The sequence below is a fragment of the Micropterus salmoides genome, unplaced genomic scaffold, assembly GCF_014851395.1.
Source record: "Micropterus salmoides isolate LMB-PRFRI ecotype aquatic unplaced genomic scaffold, ASM1485139v1 Ms_hic_scaffold_1, whole genome shotgun sequence".
NCBI classification, from domain to species: Eukaryota; Metazoa; Chordata; class Actinopteri; order Centrarchiformes; family Centrarchidae; genus Micropterus; species Micropterus salmoides.
Window position 1 is genome coordinate 60,623,454 of NW_024040040.1, and position 23,644 is coordinate 60,647,097.

Below are 23,644 nucleotides of genomic sequence, written 5' to 3' on the forward strand. Positions count from 1 at the left end.
GGAGAAACTAGGGGTTTATTGTCTTGCTCAGGGACACATTGGTGGATGTGTCACAATGGGGACTTGAACCCGCATCTCTCACACCAAAGTGTCTTATCCACAAGGCCATCACTAACTCCTATTACGGTGATGATAAAGAACAAAATGCAGACACGCTTAATTGTACGTATATAAATCGATCTCCTCTGTTTTGTGTAACTTATATAATGAATCTTTCCTCACCTATCCTGTGTAACTTTAAATCGGGTTTCCAAACGATATCCAGCAGTCTGCGCTGACGATCGATCTCTTCCTCGTACTCGACGATAGTGTTTTTAAAAACGCTGAATATTTCTTCTGCAGCAGCAGTTAGTCGCTCGTTGACAAACTCTCTCAAAGTCTCAACTGAAGACATTGCTGCTTAATTAGAAATTAAATAATTAGCGACACTACGACTACAATAACTCCTTACATGCCGCTAACGCTGGAGCTGGTATTGTTTACTTCCGCCGGATGTCACACTGTTAAGTTCCGACAGCAGAAGTGCGGGAGCTTTTGTTCCGCTTTCAAATTAAGACATTTTCTTCAAAACTTGTGTTTATTATCAGCAGTGGTGGACGAAGTACACAAACGTTGTATTTTAGTAAAAGTACAGATGCCCTTGCTAAATATTACTCAATTCTCCAAAATCTTTTTTTTACTTTGCAGATAATAATTTTGCACAGATAACAAGTAAGCAGTAGTGGAAGAAGTATCAAGATTGTTTAAGTAGAAATACCACAGTGTAATTTATGGTTCATTCAAAATGTTATTTAAAGTATGAAAGTACGATAGTCATTTCATTTTTGAAAGCATTTGTTTAAGCAAAATAGCAACAACAAAATGTTAAATTGCAAATTAAAATTATTTGAGAAAATTTATTGCAATGTAAATATTGAAGAAACAAAGTGCAATGTCCAAAAAATATTACTACGACATTATCTTCCATTATATTTTTAAATACACTGAATTAGAAACGCAACACTTTTGTTTTTGCCCTCATTCATCATGAGCTGAACTCAAAGATCTAAGACTCTCTATGTACACAAAAGACATATTTCTCTCAACTATTGTTCACAAATCTGTCAAAATCTGTTTAATGAGCACTTCTCCTGTGTTGAGATAATCCATCCCCCTCACAGGCTAAAACAAAAGTGTTGCATTTATAATTTTGTTCAATTTTGTACATTTCATAAGTTGGTGCAGAAAATTTCACAAGAATTCAGTAAAATGAATGCTCAAACTTTTCTGGGGGAGGACCCCAAGACTCCCCACTCCTGTAATTTAACATGGAATATTTCACAAGTCACAAGTTCCACTTCAAGTTGGAAAAGGACCAGATCCCGTCCATCACAGAGAAACCTGTGAAGAGTCTTGGGAAGGTCTTCAACTGGAGCCTGAAGGACATGGACTCCATCAAGGCTACCAGCGCTGACCTGGAGGGCTGGCTGAGAGCTATGGACTCCCCGGGAAATTCAAGGCCTGGGTCTACCTGCATGAAATCCTCCCAAGAACCCTCTGGCCTCTGCTTATCTATGAAGTTCCCTCGGCGGCAGCGGAGGGCTTTGGGCAAAAGGTGAGCAGCTATTTTCGCAGATGGCTGGGCTTTCCACGCAGCTTGAGTAGTATTGGGCTGTATGGGAATAGCAACAAGCTCAGGCTTCCATTCAGCTCAGTCAGACAGGAATTCATGGTGGTACAGACATGAGAACACATGCAGATCAAGGGTGGTGCAGGGATTGTGGTGAGGACAGGGAGGAAGTGGAGGGCAGTCGATGCAGTAATGCAGGCAGAAGCTCAGCTGAAGGACACAGGCGGCACAATTAGGCTTAAGCCCTGAATGTTTTGTCAAAAGCCCCGGATCTTTTAGGTTTTTAAAATAAGTCGTTTCCCCTCTGTCATATCGCAAAAAAGAAAAACAAAAGCGTTGTTACGTCAGTAGTTGACATTACACATGGCTGTAATAAACAAGACCTAAGGGTTCCAAACCAGAAACAAAACCAGTTGCTTGAACCTGATGGCACATCATCTTAGAAAAATGGAGAGGGGTCCTCAGAAATGTGTTTTAAGCGGGTAACTGCTACTCGCCATGTCTCAGCACGTTATGGGAATATCCGTTGTTATGCGAGTTTTGCATGCCTCCCGAGAATTGCATGCACCTGCAAATAATGCTTTTAAACGCTATAATATCCTTTGTGGGGTTCATCAATGAGGATAAATGATTCTAAGTATAGCCTTAATCACGGGTAAGTCACAAGATCGCTGACGTAATTGATGACGTAATCTGCACTCTGCGCATGCATTGGCGTCTGTAGCTACCTGTCGGAAGCTCCGTCTTAAACCGGACTCTTATCCAGTTTTAATCCACACCTTTTCGTTACATTTTTTATATTCTTTTTATTTTACTTAAGTTTTTAACTTAAGTTTTACGTGGGTTAGGGATTTTAGTCATCCTACATGGATTTTAAGGTAGATGACCGTAAAAAGGCGATCAACGCTACTGATCACAACAAAGCTCCGGTGACTGTGCTAGCCGAGATAACTCTGCCCCATAAGGACTGCTCACTCCTTAAGAAAGCGAACAAGAAGATTCCTGACATTATGGAAGACATCCGACGACTTTCAGAGGAACTCAAAGAGAAAGATTCCCTGCTGACTGGCTTTATGGATGTGGCTTCAGTACAAGCCAAACAGATTGTTTCTCTTAGCGCAACCGCTAACATCCAGGACACCATGTTATGGGACCCCTCTAGCCTTCCCAGGCTTTCCTCCTTCTCGACTCTGAAGCATCAGTCAACCTGGGCTGAAGTGGTGGTCCGTGGCTCCAAGAGAGTGATAGTCCATGTCGGAACAAATGACACAGCTCTTCAGCAGTCTGAGCTGACAAAATCAGATTTTAACCGTCTTTTTAACTTTTTAAAGCAGTGTGGAAAGTCCGTTTTTATCTCTGGTCCCATTCCCACAGTTGGTCGCGGTGCTGGCCGCTTCAGTAGACTCCTTGGCCTCCACGACTGGCTCCAGTCCGCCTGCTGGGCTCACGGTGTGTGTTATGTGGATAATTTTAATATTTTCTGGTAAAGAATGACTCTTTTTAAGACAGACGGACTTCACCCAAACAAACAGGGCTCAGAAATGTTAGCTGCTCACATACAGCATGTGGTGCGGCCCACACATGACTTACGTGAATGACTAATTATTCATGCAGCACACCTGGACACACCACCGGTCACTGAACAGAACTCTGCCTCACTGCCACAAACAACTGTCTCCACCTGCTGGCATGTAAATCCATCTGCTCCCAGCGTTGTTCCAAAGACTTCTATTCCTGTCATCATCACACATAGACCAGTAAACCGAAATGTGCACATCCCACACAGAAATATTAGTAATCTCTTAAGGATTAGGACAACTGCACCAACTCCAGCACCCAGAACAAACTCATTTAAAATGGCTCTCTTCAATGTGAGATCTCTGTCAAGTAAGACTTTTATCTTAAATGATTTTATCTTGTCTGCAAATCTGGATTTTATGTTTTTAACTGGTCATACACTGGACTTGGTTTTTACCCTGGGTGTCAGCATTTCCTCTGTGGAATCAGTGGACATGACCATATCTGACCACAGATGGATTGTTTTTAGCTGCGATTCGCCTGTTACTCATGCCGCTTCACCAAGCTCCGTGTGTTCTCGCATCTTTAATGAAAGTGTTTCAAAGTTTTGCGCATTCTTTCAGAGCCAAAGCCAACACCTGTCTGATTCTAACACCAATAATCTGGTCGATCACTTCAATCATATCTGCTTGTCGTCACTAAATATTACTGCTCCTCTAAAGGTTAGGCCTGCGTCTAAAGCTAGTAAGCAACCCTGGATAAATGACAGCATTCGCAGCCTAAAAAGGGAATGCAGGAAAGCAGAGCGCAGATGGAAAAAAATCCAGTCTCCAAGTCCATTACCTCAGTCTGAAGGATTTATTAATTAACTACAATAACATGGTTAAGAATGCGAGAACACACTATTTTTCTGAACTCATTACTACACATAAACACAATCCCAGGTTTCTGTTTAAGACTGTGGATCAGCTGGTAAACCCAACCCCTCCTTGTGCCTCAGCTGGAAGTAATGATGACTGTGAATTGTTTTTATCTTATTTTACCAATAAGGTGGTGTCAATCAGAGCCTCTATTACCCCCGCGGCCTCTTACTCAGAGGTTCCTCACCAGCAACAAGACAGTTTTACCCAGTTTTATCCCATCGACTTGTCTGAGCTTTTAAAAACCGTATCACAAATGAGTGTCCTCCAGCCCACTTGATGTAATACCTACAATGTTTTTACTGAAAGTAATAGATTCTGTTGGGCCCCATTTGATCTCTGTTTCCAAAATCTCCCTATCTACTGGTTGTGTCCCTGATTATTTTAAAACGGCTTGCGTGAACCCACTTTTAAAGAAACCTGGTTTAGATCCCTCCCTCCCACATAATTTTAGACCAATTTCAAAACTGCCTTTTATTATATTCTTTTTTATATTCTATATATTCTAGAAAGAATTGTGTCCAAACAGCTGCTCACTGTACTGGAAAATAACAAAATATTTGAAAAGTTTCAATCTGGTTTCAGGAAGTACCACGGCACTGAGACTGCCCTGCTTAAAGTCACCAATGACCTTTTAATGTCTGCTGATGAAGGCATGTGCTCAGTCCTGGTACTCCTGGACCTTAGCGCTGCTTTTGACACCATTGATCACAACATCATGTTAGACAGACAGTCAGATCCACAGACCCTGGAATGCTGAGTTCACTTAACTGCCTTTGTGAAGTTAAAAAATGGATGTCAAATAATTTCCTCCAGCTGAACTCAGACAAAACAGAAATCCGGGTCATTTTGTCCCAGCAGATGGCAAAACAAATACTGCCATCTGCTGGTTCCCTAGTAAATCACATTAAGCCTGTGGCAAAGAACCTTGGTGTTTGGTTTGATTCAATTCAATTCAATTCAATTCAATTTTATTTATATAGCGCCAAATCACAACAACAGTTATCTCACAGCGCTTTTCATAAAAGAGCAGGTCTAGACCGTACTCTATGATGCTATTTACAGAAGCCCAACAATTCCCACCAAGAGCAAGCACTAGGCGACAGAGGCAAGGAAAAACTTCCTTTTAAGAGGCAGAAACCTCGAGCAGAACCACGGCTCAGGGTGGGCGGCCATCTGCCTTGACCGGTTGGGGTGAAGGAGAGAGAGGGAGAGAGAGAGAGAGAGAGAGAGAGGGGGGGGGGGGGGGGTGTTATGAGTTGTAGTCTCTTCCTAGTGAGTTTGAGTTTTTGCCATTTGTTTCATATGTCTATTGGCCTGTTTCTCTCGTACCTTGTCCTTAGTAGTTTATGTCTCGTCTTTTATCTTGGCTCTTGGTCCTGTGTTTCAGTTCTTTGTCTTTGTTCCCAGTCCTGTGCCTCGGTTATGTTTTAGTATTTACTTCTTGTTCCTCGTCTGCATTATTTTAGTTTAGTCTGCTCTGTATTCTGTGTCTTAGCTCCTCGTTCTGTGTCTCGGTTTATATCTTAGTGTTTGGGGTTCTGTCCTGTGTCCAGTATCAGTTATATAGTCTGTTGTGTTTTGGGGTTCACTCATGTCCATCTCTGTCTTGTCTGTCTAGTGTTCGGTAACCCTTGTCATGTCTGTTACCCCAGTGATCCCTCTGCATGTCTGTCTGTTTTCCCCTGCTCGCTCTCTCCCTGCCTGTGCCTCGTTAGCCTCATGTCTTTCACCTGTGTTGCTCCCGCCCTGCTCGTGTATATACCTGGTGTTTCTGTCTTGTCGTTGTCGGATCATTGTATGATGTTTCCCAGTGTTGCTGTGTGTTGTCCGGTTGCCAGCCTTCCTCGTCGTGTCTCCGTGTTTCCCTGCTCGTTTTGGATTTTGGTTTTCTGTTTGAACTACACTTGTTTTGGACTCTGTATCAGCCACTCAATCAGTAAGTGTGCTCGCCTTCTGTTTGTTCTAATAAATCACCTCGGTTCACTGCACCTCCTCTGCCTTGTGTCCTGCATTTGGGTCCTCCAACCTGCTCAACTCAGCCACCCATCGTAACAGAATGATCCGACCAGTTTTGGACCCAGCGGATACGTACTCCAAGGACTTTGTGGACATGTTTTTGGATTTTATGGAACTAAAGAGCATGTGGAAGGGGACTGGAGATGAGGGCTTCAAAAGAGCAATTAGTTTCATGGCTCAGCAAATGGCGACAGCCAAGCCATGGCTGAAGGACTATTTGTTTGGCCATGAGGTTGCTTTCCTCCACACCCCTGCTTCCTCCCCTGCATCTCGGCCCGCTAGCGCTGCTAGCCACCAGCCTGATCTGCCGGTCTCCAGCTCGGCTAGCGCTGCTAGATCCAGGCCGTCTGTTCCCCGGCCTACTAGAGCTCCAGCCGCTAGCAATCCGCCTGGCCTGCCCGTCTCCCTGCCCGACCCCCCTAACAAGGACTCTGGGACTATGACTCTCCTGGCCTTCTTTACCATGAAGGCCAGGGAGTCAGAAGAGGCACAGGCGGCCAGTCTGCAGCCTACTAGCCTCGAGGCTAGTTTCCGCCCTGGCTCCATGTCTGTTCCACCTCCAGTAAGGCCAGCTGGAGGGCGACGTGGACCCCGCCGTCGAGGAGCAAAGACATCGGTGGTCCGACCAGCACCAGCTCTGTTGGTGGCCCAGCCGACTCCTGTTCCGTCAGTGGTGTGACCAACACCAGCTCCGTTGGTGGCCCAGCAGATTCCTGTTCCTCGTGCTCCGTCGGTGGACCGACCGGCACCAGCTCCGCCGGTGGTCCGATCGACTCCTGGTCCCTCGTTGGTGGTCCGACTCCAGCACCTCGTGTCCGGTCCATGGTCCCCAGCCCAGCTGTCCAGTCGGTGGTCAGACCGACTCCAGCACCTCGTGTCCGGTCCATGGTCCCCAGCCCAGCTGTCCAGTCGGTGGTCAGACCGACTCCTGCTCCTCGTGTCCGGTCCATGGTCAGCAGCCCAGCAGTCTCGCCCATGGTCCTCAGCCCTGCTCTGCCACTGGAGACCCCAGGCTCCCTACGCCGGTCCCCGGCCCGACCTTTGGAGAAGCCTTGCCTTCTTCGGCCTCTGGTGGGCCCCTTCCGTCATCTATAACACCTGCTGAGACCTTTGGAGAGATCTCGCCTTTGTCGCTGGTCTCCTGGAAGGGTTCGCTTTCATCACCGGCCCCCTGCCCGGCCTCCAGGGAGGATTCGCCTTTGCCGCCGACCTCCAGGGAGGATTATTTTTCGCTGCCGGCCCCCTGTCCGGCCTCCAGAGAGGTCTCGCCTTTGCCACCGGCCTTCGGGGAGGATTCGCCACCCTTGCCGGTCCCCCGCTTGGCCTCCAGTGGGTTTCCAGCCTCTTTGTTGGCCTTCCTGAACTGTCCGGCCTCCAGGGCCGTACTCCGGGACGGCCACCTGAACTCTGTGGACCCTCTGAACTCTGTTTTCCCTCTGCTCTGCACGGCCGTCTGGGTCGCCCTCTGGGACGACCTCCTGAACTGTTTTGCCCCCTTGATTTGCCCGGCCTCATGGGTCGCCCTCCGGGACGACCTCCTGAACTGTTTTGTCCCCCTGGCCAGCTCAGGCTCAGACGACCTTCCGAACTCTGTTTCTCCCCTGATCTGCCTGGCCTCCTGGGTCGTCCTCTGGGATGACTGCCTGAACTGTTTGGTCCCTGTTCTCTCCCTGCCCTGCCTTTGGGTCGCCCACCTGAGGCCTTCTGGTTCCCCTTTGCTCTGCCTTCGGGCCACCCGCCTGAGGTTCCCCCGTCTGGTCCCCCTGCTCTGCCCGGCCTGTTGGGTCGTCCTCCAGGACGGCCTCCTGAACTCTGCCCCCTGGGTCGACATCTGGGTCGGCCTCCGGAACTTTGTTGCCCCCTTGATCTGCCCGGCCTGTTGGGTCGTCCTCCGGGACGGCCTCCTGAACACTGTCGGCCCCCTGTTCTGGCCCTCCTCCTGTCCTCCCTCCGCCCACCCTGGCTCGGGTATTTTTTGGACTGTTTTTTGTGTTGGGAACGTCTGGGATCCGTTCCTTGAGAGGGGGGTACTGTTATGAGTTGTAGTCTCTTCCTTGTGAGTTTGAGTTTTTGCCATTTGTTTCATATGTCTATTGGCCTGTTTCTCTCGTACCTTGTCCTTAGTAGTTTATGTCTCGTCTTTTATCTTGGCTCTTGGTCCTGTGTTTCAGTTCTTTGTCTTTGTTCCCAGTCCTGTGCCTCGGTTATGTTTTAGTGTTTACTTCTTGTTCCTCGTCTGCATTATTTTAGTTGAGTCTGCTCTGTATTCTGTGTCTTAGCTCCTCGTTCTGTGTCTCGGTTTATATCTTAGTGTTTGGGGTTCTGTCCTGTGTCCAGTATCAGTTATATAGTCTGTTGTGTTTTGGGGTTCACTCATGTCCATCTCTGTCTTGTCTGTCTAGTGTTCGGTAACCCTTGTCATGTCTGTTACCCCAGTGATCCCTCTGCATGTCTGTCTGTTTTCCCCTGCTCGCTCTCTCCCTGCCTGTGCCTCGTTAGCCTCATGTCTTTCACCTGTGTTGCTCCCGCCCTGCTCGTGTATATACCTGGTGTTTCTGTCTTGTCGTTGTCGGATCATTGTATGATGTTTCCCAGTGTTGCTGTGTGTTGTCCGGTTGCCAGCCTTCCTCGTCGTGTCTCCGTGTTTCCCTGCTCGTTTTGGATTTTGGTTTTCTGTTTGAACTACACTTGTTTTGGACTCTGTATCAGCCACTCAATCAGTAAGTGTGCTCGCCTTCTGTTTGTTCTAATAAATCACCTCGGTTCACTGCACCTCCTCTGCCTTGTGTCCTGCATTTGGGTCCTCCAACCTGCTCAACTCAGCCACCCATCGTAACAGAGGGAGAGGGCAGGAGAGGAACAGAGAGAAAAAGAGAGGGATGGAAGGAGAGAGAGAGGGGAGGGAGGCAGCCTACATAATATACACACACAGAGGTACAGACAGTAAAGGTGATGTTGCTATAGACTAAATGAAAAATAGTACAGATATTTATAGTAGTGCCAATGGTAACAGTCGCAATGTTAATGATTATAATAACAATAGGTCTAGTAAGAATTGCAGCAGAGGGTGTTGAGCAGGAACACGGGGGCAGCAGGTGACCCGCAGCCACAGATCCAGACTCCACAGCTCCAGAGCCAGAAAACCTGCAGGAAGTGATGAGAGGAGAGGGACGAGAAAGCACAAGACTACCGGAAAGGGGAGAAGTTGTGTTAGTAACATGCAATAATGGGATGACGTTGCATACAGAGGGAGAGAAAGTAGAGGAGAGAGGAGCTCAGTGCATCATAGGAAATCCCCCAGCAGTCTATAGCAGCATAACTAAGGGATGGTTCAGGACTCACCTGAGCTCTTTAAGATAAGATGGTGCCTGACCATTAAGAGCTTTGTAGGTAAGAAGAATGATTTTAAATTCTATTCTGGATTTTACTGGAAGCCAATGCAAAGAAGCTAAGACAGGAGAAATATGATCTCTTTTCCTGGTTCCTGTCAGAACACGTGCAGCAGCATTCTGGATCAGCTGAAGAGTCTTAATGGACTTTTTCGAGCAGCCTGATAATAAGGAATTGCAGTAATCCAGCCTTGAAGTAACAAATGCATGGAATAGTTTTTCTGCATCATTTTTAGACAGGATGTTCCTGATTTTCGCAATATTACGTAGGTGAAAAAAGGCGGTCTTTGAAATTTGCTTAATGTGAGACTTAAACGACATGTCCTGATCAAAGATAACTCCAAGATTCCTCACAGTGGTGGCGATGCCATCAAGGGAAACTATCTCTTTAGATAATGCGTCACGGATGTGCTTAGGCCCCAGAACTATAACTTCAGTTTTATCTGAGTTTAACATTAGAAAATTACAGGTCATCCAGGTTTTAACATCCTGAAGGCATATTTGAAGTTTAGCTAACTGATGAGTTTCATCTGGTTTGATCGATAGATATAACTGAGTATCATCTGCATAACAATGAAAGCTTATGGAATATTTCCTGATAATATTGCCTAAATGAAGCATATATAAAGTGAAGAGGATTGGTCCGAGGACAGATCCTTTAGGAACTCCATGACTAACTTTGGCGTGCATGGAGGACTCATCGTTAACATGTACAAACTGAAATCGATCTGATAAATAGGACTTAAACCAGCTTAGAGCGGTTCCTTTAATGCCAATGAATTGTTCCAGTCTCTGCAATAGGATCTGATGGTCAATGGTATCAAATGCAGCACTAAGATCTAATAAAACCAGTACAGAGACAAGTCCTTTGTCTGACGCAATAAGGTCGTTAGTAATTTTCACCAGTGCTGTCTCTGTGCTATGATGAGCTCTAAATCCTGACTGAAAATCCTCAAATAAACTATTGCTCTGTAGAAAGTCACACAGCTGTTTAGCAACTGCTTTCTCCAGAACCTTAGAGAGAAATGGAAGGTTAGATATAGGTCTATAGTTGGCTAAAACATCCGGATCAAGTTTGGGCTTTTTCAGAAGAGGTTTAATTACAGCTACTTTAAAGTACTGTGGTACATAGCCTGTTGATAAAGATAGATTGATCATATTTAGTATAGAGGTGCTGACTAAGGGTAAAACATCTTTAAGCAACCTAGTCGGGATGGGGTCTAAGAGGCAGGTTGATGGTTTAGATGAAGAAATTATTGAAGTTAGTTGGTAAAGATTGAGGGAAGCAAAACAGTCTAACATATATCTGGTTCTACAGCTGTTTCTAAGGTTCCTGAGTTAAGAGATAAGTTGGTGCCAGTTGAGGGCAGGTCTTGGTGAATTTTTTTCTCTAATAGCTAGAATTTTATCATTAAAGAAGCTCATGAAGTCGTAACTACTGAGAGCTATGGGAATACTTGGCTCAATAGAGCTGTGACTCTCTGTCAGCCTGGCTACAGTGCTGAAAAGAAACCTGGGGTTGTTCCTATTTTCCTCTATTAATGACGAGTAGTACGCTGCTCTGGCATTACGTTTTAAGACTATCTTGCCAAATTAAACGAGAATTTTCCACTTTGGTGGAACGCCAATTCCTCTCAAGTTTCCGCGATATTTGCTTTAATTTGCGAGTTTCAGTATTATACCATGGAGCTAACCGTCTTTGTTTTAGTATTTTCTTTTTTAGAGGGGCTACAGAGTCCAGTGTCATTCGCAGCGAGCCTGCAGCACTATCAACAAGATGATCAATTTGGGAGGGACTGAAACTAGCATAGGAGTCCTCCGTTACTTTGTGACTTGATAATGAATTTAGAGCTGATGGAATCGCATCCTTAAATTTAGCTACAGCACTATCAGACAGACATCTTGTATAGAAATTTTTGCCCAATGGTGTGTAGTTCAGCAATACCAACTCAAAAGTTATCAAACAAAGAGGGTCGGACAAAGAGGGATTCTGTGGGAACACCACTAAATGTTCAATTTCAATACCATACACCAAAACAAGGTTGAGGGTGTGGTTAAAACAGTGAGTCGGTTCATGAACACTCTGAGAGAAGCCAATGGAATCTAACAGAGAGATAAACGCAGTACTGAAGCTGTCATTCTCAACGTCCACATGAATATTAAAATCCCCTACAATAATAACTTTGTCCGTTTTAATTATGGGAGCATGGAGAAGGAGAGCCATTAAAAACAATGTTGAGGTGGCAGAGAGAGCATCCAGATGGTTCTGGCTAAAAAGGGGGACATTTGGGGTCAGTAGAATGCCACTCGAACACAGGCTGAGTTCTGATCAACTTCAGTCAGGTAGCCTGGATGAGGCTGTTTGTTGCAAGACCCGAAACACCCAATGACTCCAGGATACAACACTGAGGATGTGTCTGAGTGTCTGCATCAAGAACGCTATGATAACCTTCTGTCTCTGAACCTTTACGTTCCCAGAACCTTTCAACACAAAGTTGCACCGTTGGAAAGCTCTATTAGCAAAATATGTTGAAAGTAAGAAACAAAAATTAAGCATGCAGAATGGCCTCTATCAGTGCCACATAATTAAATAACATTTTAGTTAGTGTTCACTAACGATATGCTGTGTTAACATTACTACACTAAAAGTGTAGTACAATTTACTGTCTGGCAGGAGTAGCTATCACTTACCCCGTTGTGAATAATTTTAGAGCATTATAGCCTAAATTGTTATCATTAATTACTAGAGCAATGGTGGTCTACATTGTCATCATTTAAAGTGTTATTTTATAGTGTAAAGTTAGGATCACAGTGTTAAAACTCTATAGTTCTGAGTGTGTGTGCTCCTTTTTGTGTGTAACTGCCCAGGCTCAGCAGTAGCAACATGAGCTGGGAAATAGCAGGACAAAACACTGAACAAGACAGGGAAACTGAGGCCACGACAGACAGGGCATAACACAAACAATGATCGGACAAGCAATGAACAGAAACACCAAACATTTATACACAGGGGCTAACAAGCAGGGAGGGAGCAACACAGGTAACCGGTATCAGGACTAACAAGGCAGGCAGACAGACAGAAGGGGAAAACAAAGACACTGGCTGGCAGGCAGATTACTGAGGGGGAACAGACATAACACAAGTTGCTGAACGCTAAATATGGACCATATCAAAGTAAGTAGTAACAGATCAGAATAATAAACAACACAAACTAATCCAGACACAAGCAGACAGATCACGAACACACTAATAACAAGGAACACAGACTGAAGCAAAGATAAAAGAGAACTCAGAGCAGACATGGGCAAAACACAGAAGAACACAGACCAGGAGTGAACTCTTAAGGCATGAACTAATGTACAGGACTAAGAACTAAAACACCTAACTAGGAACTAAGATATGAGACAAGACAGATACTAAGTAACTTAAAGATGCAGATGAATAATAATAATAATAAAGGCTATGCAGAGACTAAAGCAGAGTGATCACAATCAGATTAATTAATGAAACTGGCAAAGAACATAAATTGACACCTAGGAAACAGACAGAACTCAAGCATGATGGTACAGAAACTAATAAATGAGACTGGAACAGAACTGAGATCAGGAAAATACCAAAACACCACTGAACACCAGCTGACGGATAATAACCAGATAAACAACAATATAGACTACATAACAGATACAGGAAAGACTGAAATAACAAAACTAAGAACTAAAGAAGGCAGGCAGGCACACAGCGTGACAAAAAGACCTTATTCCCAAGACACTGAGCGGAGAAGATCTTGTGCCTCAACACCAGGAGTGCCCAGGAGCTGTTAACAGTGCCTGAGCTAGGCTCACCTAGCTACATCATCATTCATACAGGCACCAACGACTTAAGGTCCCAACAGGACAGACTGGCAGACTCTCTGAGGAGAGTCATTGAGCAAGCCTCCACCAAATTCCCTACCAGCAAGATAGTCATATCTATGCTGCTGCACAGGAAAGACTTCCACCCCCACACCATTCACAGAGTGAATATCAGCCTCTCCAGGGACTGTGCCCGCAAACCCAACGTGTTCTTGGCCCACCACCCGACTGTCCACCTGGACTGCCTGTGTGATAACATACACCTACACAGAAATGCAGTCCCCACGATTGCTAGGACCCTGAAGGATGTTGCCCTTGGAAGAAGCCCTTCTACCACTTTCTTCTACCACTAACCACACCATGCAGACCACATGCAGACCTCCAGGACCTGCTAGACCTTCAAGACCATCCAGACCTCCACCATGCATCCACCCCCGGCTGTCAGAGAGGATGGCCAGGTCACCAAATCCACCGCGTCACCAACATCACAACCCACAGCCCACTTCACAGCCAACACAACACTGGCCTCTGATACCCAACCAGACAGCCCCCCAGCCTGGAGGTCCTATAATATTAATATTAATATTTTATATCTTAATAATTTATTCATTTACACTCGTTTCCTCTTTTTACACTTTTTTCTTTTCATTAAAAGACTGACATCATAATTTTACAGTAGACATGGTGCGGAGAAGATGTTTCCACTGGTCGTCCTTACGGCTACCATCAACAAAAAATCCCACAATAACCCAAGGCAGAGATTCAGGAGGCCTGAATATATGGTGTAAATCAGAACTGAGCCGGTCTATCACAGTTATTAAAAAAGAAGAAGCTTATATATGGTTGAAAATTATCAAACAGATGATTTGTGCTGAGCAACATGTCTACATGTGTGCCATCTATATATCTCCATCAGAATCCCCCTACTACAACCCAGATATTTTCTCTATTCTTGAGGAGGAAGTTAACCATTATAAAACTATAGGAAATGTATTACTCTGTGGGGACTTGAATGCTCGAACAGGGGAAAGAGCTGACACTATGAACACCCAGGGAGACAAACACTTACCTGGAAGCACCTGCTTCCCCCTCCCTGAATGTCCCAATAGAAAGAGCTTTGACAAGCTTACTAATACAAGTGGTATGTAGCTTTTACAGCTCTGACGTACGCTGGGTCTGTACATAGTCAGCCAAAAAGCGAAATATATTGAATGCTGGAAAGAAATGACCAAAACACAAAGTAAATTCCAATGTTATCTGACCCTAAAAAGAGAATTCACACTGGCAAATTACCTGAGTACAATAAAATGTCCCAAACTAAGACAAATGTTGACAACATATAGACTGAACACAGCCTGGCCATAGAAAAGGGTCGCAACAGACAGAGCTGGTTACCACAAGAGGAGAGACTCTGCTCCCAGTGTGACAGGGGACAGGTAGAGACAGAGCTGCACTTTCTAACCTCATGCCCTAAATATAAAACACCAAGACAAAAACACTTTGCAAACATTTCCCAAATATACCCCGAATTCAAATTCATATCACACACCCAGAAACTCCCCTATTTACTGGGAGCAATGCCCAAATGTGAAATAATTGCTGCAAAATATGTCTCCTCATGCCATGAAGTGAGGAGAACCAGTGGAAACTTAGACTAATAAATAATTGCACTAATTTTCAAATTATTATTATTTTCACAGTTTCATATTTTAGTAATTGTTGTGTTTTTAAATCTCACATTTAATACAGATTTTTTTAGTCTTTTTTTTTAAATGAAGTAATTAATTAATTATTTTTTAATAAATTTTTTGCCTAATATACACACACACATATATACGGTTTTATCTGTTCATTTTATTTTAATTTTTAATATATTATTATAATAACACGTTATTGTCTCATTTATTTAATTTATTTGAATTTTGAATATTTGTTTTTAAATTATTTTTTTTTTAACACACACACGTTACTGTCATTTGTTATGGCAGATAATTGTGTCCTCTTACCTTTACTCTTTTATGTATGATCTTTTAATATCATTATTTTTATTATTACTGTTCTTGTTATGGCTTATATATATATATATATATATATATATATATATATATAATTCTTTGGTCAACCCCTCACCAGGAATATAATTAAAATTTAAAATTTTTACTTATTTATTTTAACACACACACACACACACACACACACACACACACGCTTACTGTTTTATTTATTTATTTTAATTGAATGTATTATTTTCATTTTCTAACGCTACTTTTTTAAAATATCAATTTGTACGGAATTTTTACATTTTATTTTTTTTATTATTATTATTTTATTTTGTATTAACACACACAAACACAACTTTTGCTGTTTTATTTCCTTATCTAATGAAATGTATGAAATTAATTGTCCTTATGTACTTTATATGTAGCTTTGGCAATATTGTTGCTATACATTCATGCCAATAAAGCTAATTTGAATTTGAATTTCAGTGAAATTGAGCCTTGTAAATCCATTCTGCTACATAGCAAACAATATACATAATAAGGAATCAATTATGAAAAATGGTAAACAGAAATAAACTATCATCACTGGAGCAGTGCTGAGGATGAATTACAGTTTAAGACTCTGATAGTTTGGGGCAAAAGCTGTTTTGCAGTCTGGTGGTGTGGCAGCTGAAACTCTTTCCTCCACAATCTTTCCTGCTTGCCCCAGAGTACTGGAGGCGTACAGGTCTTGGAGGGGTGGAAGTCTGAAGCTGAAAATCTATGCAGACCAGCTGGCCCCCATCTTCACACAGATCTTCCTCAGATCACTGGAGCTGTGTGAAGCTACCTGCTTCAAACGCTTCACAGTCATCCCGGTTCCAAAAAACCCTCCATCTCTGGACTTCATGACTACAGACCTGTCACCCTGACATCTGTAGTCATGAAGTCCTTTGAAAGACTGTTGTTGGCCCACCTGAAGGACATTACAGACCCCTTGTTGGACCCCCTGCAGTTTGCCTACAGGGCTAACAGTAGATGATGCAGTCAACTTGGGACTGCATCACATCCTGCAACACCTCAACTCTCCAGGGACATATGCAAGGATCCTGTTCGTGGACTTCAGCTCGACGTTCAACACCATCATCCCGGACATCCTCAGCACCAAACTCACCTAGAGGACACTGTGCCAGCCTCCACTGACAGGAGTCAGCAGGTGAGGCTGGGAAACATCACATCCAGCACCCGGACTATCAGCACTGGCGCCCCCCAGGGGTGTGTGCTTTCCCCACTGCTCTTCCCTGTCTACACCAACAACTGCACCTCAGGAAACCCATCTGTCAAACTCCTGAAGCACTATGCTCTATCGCACTGTGTACATGTGTACATGTGTACATGTATGCATGTATGTGTATGTGTACCTGTATATCACATCCACCTCCGACATGTACATAATCCTGCATCCTTTGCACTCTGATCACTGCACATTTTGTAGTAAGTACATTGTGAGCAGTGTACAATCCTGAGTTAAATTACACGTATGTGTACACATACCTGCTTCTCGGATTTGGAACGCCCTCCCTGACCATCTGAGGGCACCACAGACTATTGAGACTTTTAAAAAAGGACTAAAAACATTTCTTTTTACCAGAACTTATGAGTTTTAACCTTGCACAATAATGTCGTTGCACTATTTATCTATATTTTACACTGATGTTTTTACCTTGCTTTTATGATCTTACCTGTATCACTTTGAGGTTTGTCTTAAATGTAAAGTGGATTACAAATAAAATGTATTATTATTATTATTATTATTACATACCTGTCAATAAAGCCGATTCTGATTCTGACTCTAAATATAGCTACCGAGTCCTTTTCAAACTTAAACTTGACAACCTGAAGCAATTATCATTGTAAAAATTCAAGTTAACATCTAATACCTTTAAAGATTTGCAGAACAGCGCCTCACTAGTTTTTAATATTATCCTCTCTGCATATATCACCATTTAGTCTCAAGTTTAGTTTTTGATTGTAAAATCGCTGCAGTAGATAAGTTAAAAGAAATATGACTTGTTTCATGTGACATAAGAAGTACACTACAAGAAAATGAAAAGTGCTATCTTGTTTCCCATGCCGTGTTTTTACAAGCAGCGCATCACATCCACACTTTGGGGCACAGTTTGGCTAAAATACATAAAGGCAACGAACATCTGATAACAATATAGGAAACTATGCACTCGTGTTTGCTGGACTGAGGCAACAAAAACTGCATCAGTTAAAATGTAATTTGTCCTCCTGTTCACCTTATTTATGAGAATAAATTGCCCTGTATTCTTACGCAAAAACAGTGAACTCCATTTGTGTGTATTATCCTGAATCATGTTTTTTTTGTATGCGCTGCAAATGATCTTAAATTTTGTTTTTTATTGCGCACTCAAGGAAAATCAATCAAACAGGTGTTTGTTTATTCAGAAAGGTTTTCATCTGTTTCACAAATTAACTAATGTTATTAAATTATATTAAGTTTTTTTTCATTTCAAAAGTTTCTTCCTTCTGCCACATGAGTCGTCGTTGCTCATTTCCCTAGTTTATGTGCATATGCGTGGTTCAGAGTTTGTTTTTATAGATCACACCCTTTGATGACTCTCATGAGGGTGGTGTCATCCGCAAACTTCAGGAGCTTGACGGACTGGTGACTGGAGGTGCAGCTTGCAGCTGTTAGTGTACAGGGATAAGAGCAGGGGAGAAAGAACGCAGCCTTGAGATGAACTGGTGCTGATGGTCCTGGAGTCAGAGTCATGTTTACCCAGCTTCACGTGTTGCTTCCTGTCAGACAGGAAGTCTATGAACCACCTGCAGGTGGAGTCAGGCACGCTCAGCTGTTGGTTCTGTAGGCAAACAGAAGGGTCCAGGAGTGGGTCTGTAGTGGACTTGAGGTGGTCCTTTCTGATTTTGGCTCTCAGCTACATGACAGCTGTGAGAGAGGAGCTGGTGGTCACTTTTCAGTTCTGCTTCACTGTGGTCACTTTCCTCATAAGTAGGAGTCAACATAAAGGTGTCAGTCTCCTGCTTCACTACAAGCTGCTCTCCACCTTCCACCTGTTGCTCTTTAACCTGTGGAGGCTGTGGGTCCTCCTGGTCCAGATCGGGGATCCTCTCCTGAATCCAGAGCTGCTGGTCAGCCAGAACCTCCTCCTCCTTTCAGACATGTTGCTGTGGGAGTTCTGGAGGCATAAGTAGTAGTATAATGGGTGCATGGGGGCAGCCGACCCAGGGCCCACACTAGTAAAGTGGACAATGAAGGTTAGCTCAGCTGATTATATTAGACACAAACAACAACGGTATGTGACAATACGCTGTAGCACATTTTAAGAAAACTCCCTTCACCCTCATGCATCATGGGAATTCTGAGGGACGGATGTAGGCTGCGCGTGTGCAGCAGTTTATTTACGGCGTCAACTTCCACTGGAAGCCTCTCAGGAACATTTCTGCAGCGAAGCGTGTAGCCTGCCTGACGCTGGGACGCTTCCTGGACGCACTCAGTCTATGGACGCACCGCAGCACTTCTGGTGTAAGAAAAAACATTTAGTAGAAAGGCTGCTCCGGCAGCAGCGAAGCAGATAGACTGTGTGGACTTTTGGAGTGAGTCTGGGATCATGTAAACTTGGTTAATATGTATATCTTTTTAGCAGGTGGGCCCACGATAAAGCTCCGCCCCCACTGTGCTGACAGTCTAGCTCCGCCCCCATCTGTAGGGACAGAGATCAAAAGGAACAGGCTAATGTTATTACTGTCACAACCTGGCTCAACAGTAAGTGACAAAAGTGGGAATCCACACAGTCTGAAAATAATAATAAAAAAGTAAATTAGGCAAAATATACAATTGTAGGTGTCTGTCAGATCAGTATGTATGTGTGAGTGGAGTGAAGAACACAAAGAACCAAACAGAACAGAATCAGTCGACAGGCCAGGAGAAGGAGAGAGAAAATCATCAAACAGGCTCCTTTATAGCCACCTGAGCCCCGCCTGCTCAGGAGTGTTGCATCTCACACGAGGTGTCAACTCCACCCACCAATTACCTGGATTAAAGGGACAAAACACAGCAAGATATAAAGAACAAGAGAGGGCCCAAACCTGGGGCCATCACATTACTGTGATGGTAAAGAAGAAAAGGAGACAGGAAACCAGTATATATTTAAAACCTTAGGATTTTTTATAAATCTAATTCTTCTGTTTTGTGTAATTTATATAATGAATCTTTATACACCTATCCTGTGTAACTTTATCTCGGGTTTCCAAATGATCAGGCTGCACTCTTTCACTTTCTTGTACTCGACCATAGTGTTTTTAAAAACTCTGAATATTTCTTCAGCAACTCTCTCAAACTTTCAAGAGAAGACATTATTGTCAGATTACAAATGAAATAATTAACGGCGCTACGACTACAATAACTTCCAGCTAATACATTAAATACGGCTAACACTGCTGCTTGTATTGTGGGCACTGCGGGAACTTTTCGTTCCAACTTTAACTAATGACCTTTTATTTAAAACTTGTGTTTATTATCAGTAGTGGTGAACGAAGTACACAAATCCTATGCACTTATCCTATACACTTGAAGTGAAAGTCTTCAATTTCAATTTCTACTCAAGTACAAAAGTTGGACACTACCTGCTTTTAAAAATACTCAAGTATCAGTAAGTACTTCTTACTTCTTAGAAGTGCTTCTTCTTCTTTGGGTTTTATGGCACCGCAGTATGTAGCATTTTTAGCTTTTAAATAAATGAATGCTTCTATTTACAAATAGCATGGTGCACACATAAAACAGAAGAGCAGACAATACCAGGGGAGCATAAGGCTGACAGAAAAAACAAAATCACAAATCAGCACTAAATAAATGTTAAACAGGGTAAATAGATGCAAGGTTTTGATAGCTCTCCTGTTTTTGTTGAGTAGGCCTTTAGGATTGTTGTAATGTACTGTTTGACTTCGTTTTTTTAAAAATTGCAAAGGAAGGTTTATGATTAGAGAACTTAGATTTATAAATATGTGATTTTATTATTATTATTATTATTATTAGACTTTATTGTCCACCTTAGTGGAATCCGAACAGATATGCAACAGTAACACCACAGTTAAAATTACAAGGTAGGTTACGACCTTCAAGAAACACATTTAAAAGTGCTTTCAGTTTACAGTCAGTGCCTGTATGGAATGGGGAATAAAAGATCTCTTATAAATGTTCCGGCTCGCCCTTGGGACCCTGAATCGACGGCCAGATGGGAGCAACTCAAACTGAGTTTAGTGGGTGTAGGGTGTCTGCTGATATCTGTCTGGCCTTCCTGAGTACTGCCCTATCAAATACATCACCAAGCTGCCTTTGTGACTTGCCAATCACCTTCCCTGCAATATTAACAATTTTATAAAGCTTGTTTTTGTCTTTCACATTCAAGTTGCTATACCAAGCTGTTTTATTAAAATGTAAAATGCTTTCTACCAGGCCCCTATATGCCATCTCAAGAATGTGTTGACTGACCCTGAAACTCCTCAGCTTTCTAATTAAAAACAATCGCTGGTTAGCTCTCTTAAAAATACTCTTTTTTCATAAGTTTTCATAAAAACTTAAAGTGCGATCAATGATTGTACCCAAGTACTTAAAATGCTACTTCCACAGGCAACAGGGGTGATGTTACTGGCCCCTCTTGGTTTTGTTTGTATAGCGACCACTTTGTTTTCCTTGTATCACTCTTGGACTGACTGAGACCTTTGACGCTTGTTTGCTTGTAGAAATATTTGAACCAAAAAATATAATAATGTCCAGATAGTGCGTTCCAACTCAGAGTTTTTTATTTACTTCGTGTTTACAAAAGGTTTAAAGAAAATGATTACATGAACTAAACGTTAACTGAGGTATTAAGGCATCTATACAAACCACGCAAGGTCTAAAAACTGTATGCTCCTTCAGTCCGCCCCCCACTAGGCTGCAGCACACTCCTTTATAACTTTTGGACCTGCAAAGACATGAGCATTAACAAATCACGCAAAAATATGTAAATATACAAATTTACTAACAAAATTAAATATATATATATATATATCGAATTGGCTCCTACATAACTGGCCCCTAATTGTGTTTTTGGTTAACACAAAAACAATTACAATATATTTAAAGGAGCCTACATTAGCCAATACTTCAGCATTAAACTTATTCAGGAATCTGAACTACTTTTGTGTGTTACTTTCCCTTAAATAAAGGAAATCATAATGTTATCATTCTTAATCCAAGGGAGGTCAGGAATTTGTTGCAAACATTAATGTTTGTTTTCTAGCAGCAGGCAGATCTTGGTTATTGGCCTCTCCAGGACGTATGTTCTTGTCTTGACTTTTACAGCTCTTACTAATCCTTTAGAGTCTGCCCTGACCTCCAACACTCTTCCCAAAATCCAGGAGCCACGTGAAGCAGAGGGGTCAACAACCAAGACCACATCTCCAGGCGTGAAGTTTCTTTTAGGTTTACACCATTTTTGCCTCTCTTGTATGAGGGGTAAATATTCCTGACTCCGTCGCTTCCAAAATAAATCCGCCATGTATTGCACCTGCTTCCAACAGCATCTGACGTATAGGTCGTTCTTGTGAAATACTCCAGGTGGCAGGATGGGCTTGGTGTTCAGAAAGAGGATGTGATTTGGGGTGAGAGGCTTCAAATCCTGGGGGTCATTGGAGACTGTAGTAATTGGGCGGCTGTTGAGAATGGCTTCTACTTCACATAACAGGGTTTGCAGTCCCTCCTCATCCAGAGTCTGTTGGTTCAGTACAAAGTGGAGCACCTGTCTTACTGATCTTATGAGACACTCCCATACTCCTCCATGATGGGATGCTCCAGGGGGGTTGAATGTCCATTGTATGCCCTTTTGACACAATGCTCCATTAATTTTATGCTGGTTCAGTGCAGAGAGCGCCTCTTTTAGTTCTCTTTGTGCTCCAACAAAGTTAGTTCCATTGTCGGACCGAAAGTGTTTTACTTGTCCTCTTCTGCAGATGAATCGTCTCAAAGCATTGTGACAAGAGTCTGTGTCAAGGGAGTTGGCTACTTCGATATGAATGGCCCTTCTGGTCATGCAAGTGAATAACACTCCATACCTTTTAAATGTAGACCATCCTCTCTTAATTTTGATGGGGCCAAAATAGTCGACACCTACATTGGTGAATGCAGGTAAGTCTGGCTCAAGCCTTTCCTGTGGCAAGTCTGCCATCTTTTGCTCTCCGACTCTTGTGCCTTTTGCACATGACACATTCACTGATTATTTTCCTTGCCGCTGAATTTGCTTTGACAATCCAGTATCTTTTCCTGAGTTCTGAGAGAATGTAGTTCCTTCCTCCATGTCCTGTTTTTTCATGAATGTCTCTTAGAATGAGTATGGATACAGGTGAATCTTTGGGGAGTATGAGGGGGAATTTAAATTCTTGTGACATTGCTGCCCTCCTCAAGCGACCACCCATTCTGATCACACCATCCTTTAACACTGGGTCTAACTTGTAGATGCTACTTGTCCTTCTAACACCTGCAGTTGTTTGTAATGTTCCTATTTCGTCTGGAAAGAATTGACTTTGTGTCCGGCGTATGACTGAGATGTCTGCATGCTCTAGATCTTTCAAAGCAATGACCTGCCCACCCAATGTGGCTTTGAAACTAGCCATCTTTTGGTCCACTGCATTTCCTGGGCTTTGCATAACTGTGTTTGAGGATATTAGAGGAGAGAGAGAGTTGAGCTCTTTTCTGTTTTGGGCTAGCTGCTTCAGAGTTTCTTTGAGTTTTAGAATCCACGCCACTGCAACTCTTAATCTTTTCCAGCTGGAGAAGTGTTAGAAGTTTGCTAGTAGGATTTCCATTGCCTTTGACAATAGCTGTACTTACAGTTGGGTTTCTTTTGACCTCTATGTCATCAAGAGAGAGTGAGCTGAACTCCGGGGGATAAGTTGGCCAGTCTCTTTCCAATCCCCAAAGAATGTCTGGGCCGTGGGTCCATTTCTGATTGTCCATGAACTTGTCTGCAGTCTGCCCCCTGGTGGCAACATCAGCAGGGTTGACCTTTGTGTTGACATATCGCCATTGATTTATCTCTGTAGTTTCCCTGATGATGACAATCCTATTTGCTACGAAGGTGTTTGAGCACTGATTGGCTGTCGGTCCAAAACACAGAACTTTTGAGCTGCAGCTGTAATTCTTTGTGGAGTATTTTATCCACTCTGGTGGCTAGCACAGCAGCAGCAAGCTCCAGCCTGGGGATTGTGATTTTCTTTAGGGGAGCAACTCTTGCTTTTCCCATCAGGAATGAAACATGAATCACGTTTTTGTCAT

General features: G+C 43.1%; 1 pseudogene; it reads right to left on the bottom strand.

The window, feature by feature from the left end:
• LOC119889441 overlaps positions 1-23,644 on the bottom strand; it is a 78,834-nt pseudogene that overhangs the window by 11,131 nt on the left and 44,059 nt on the right.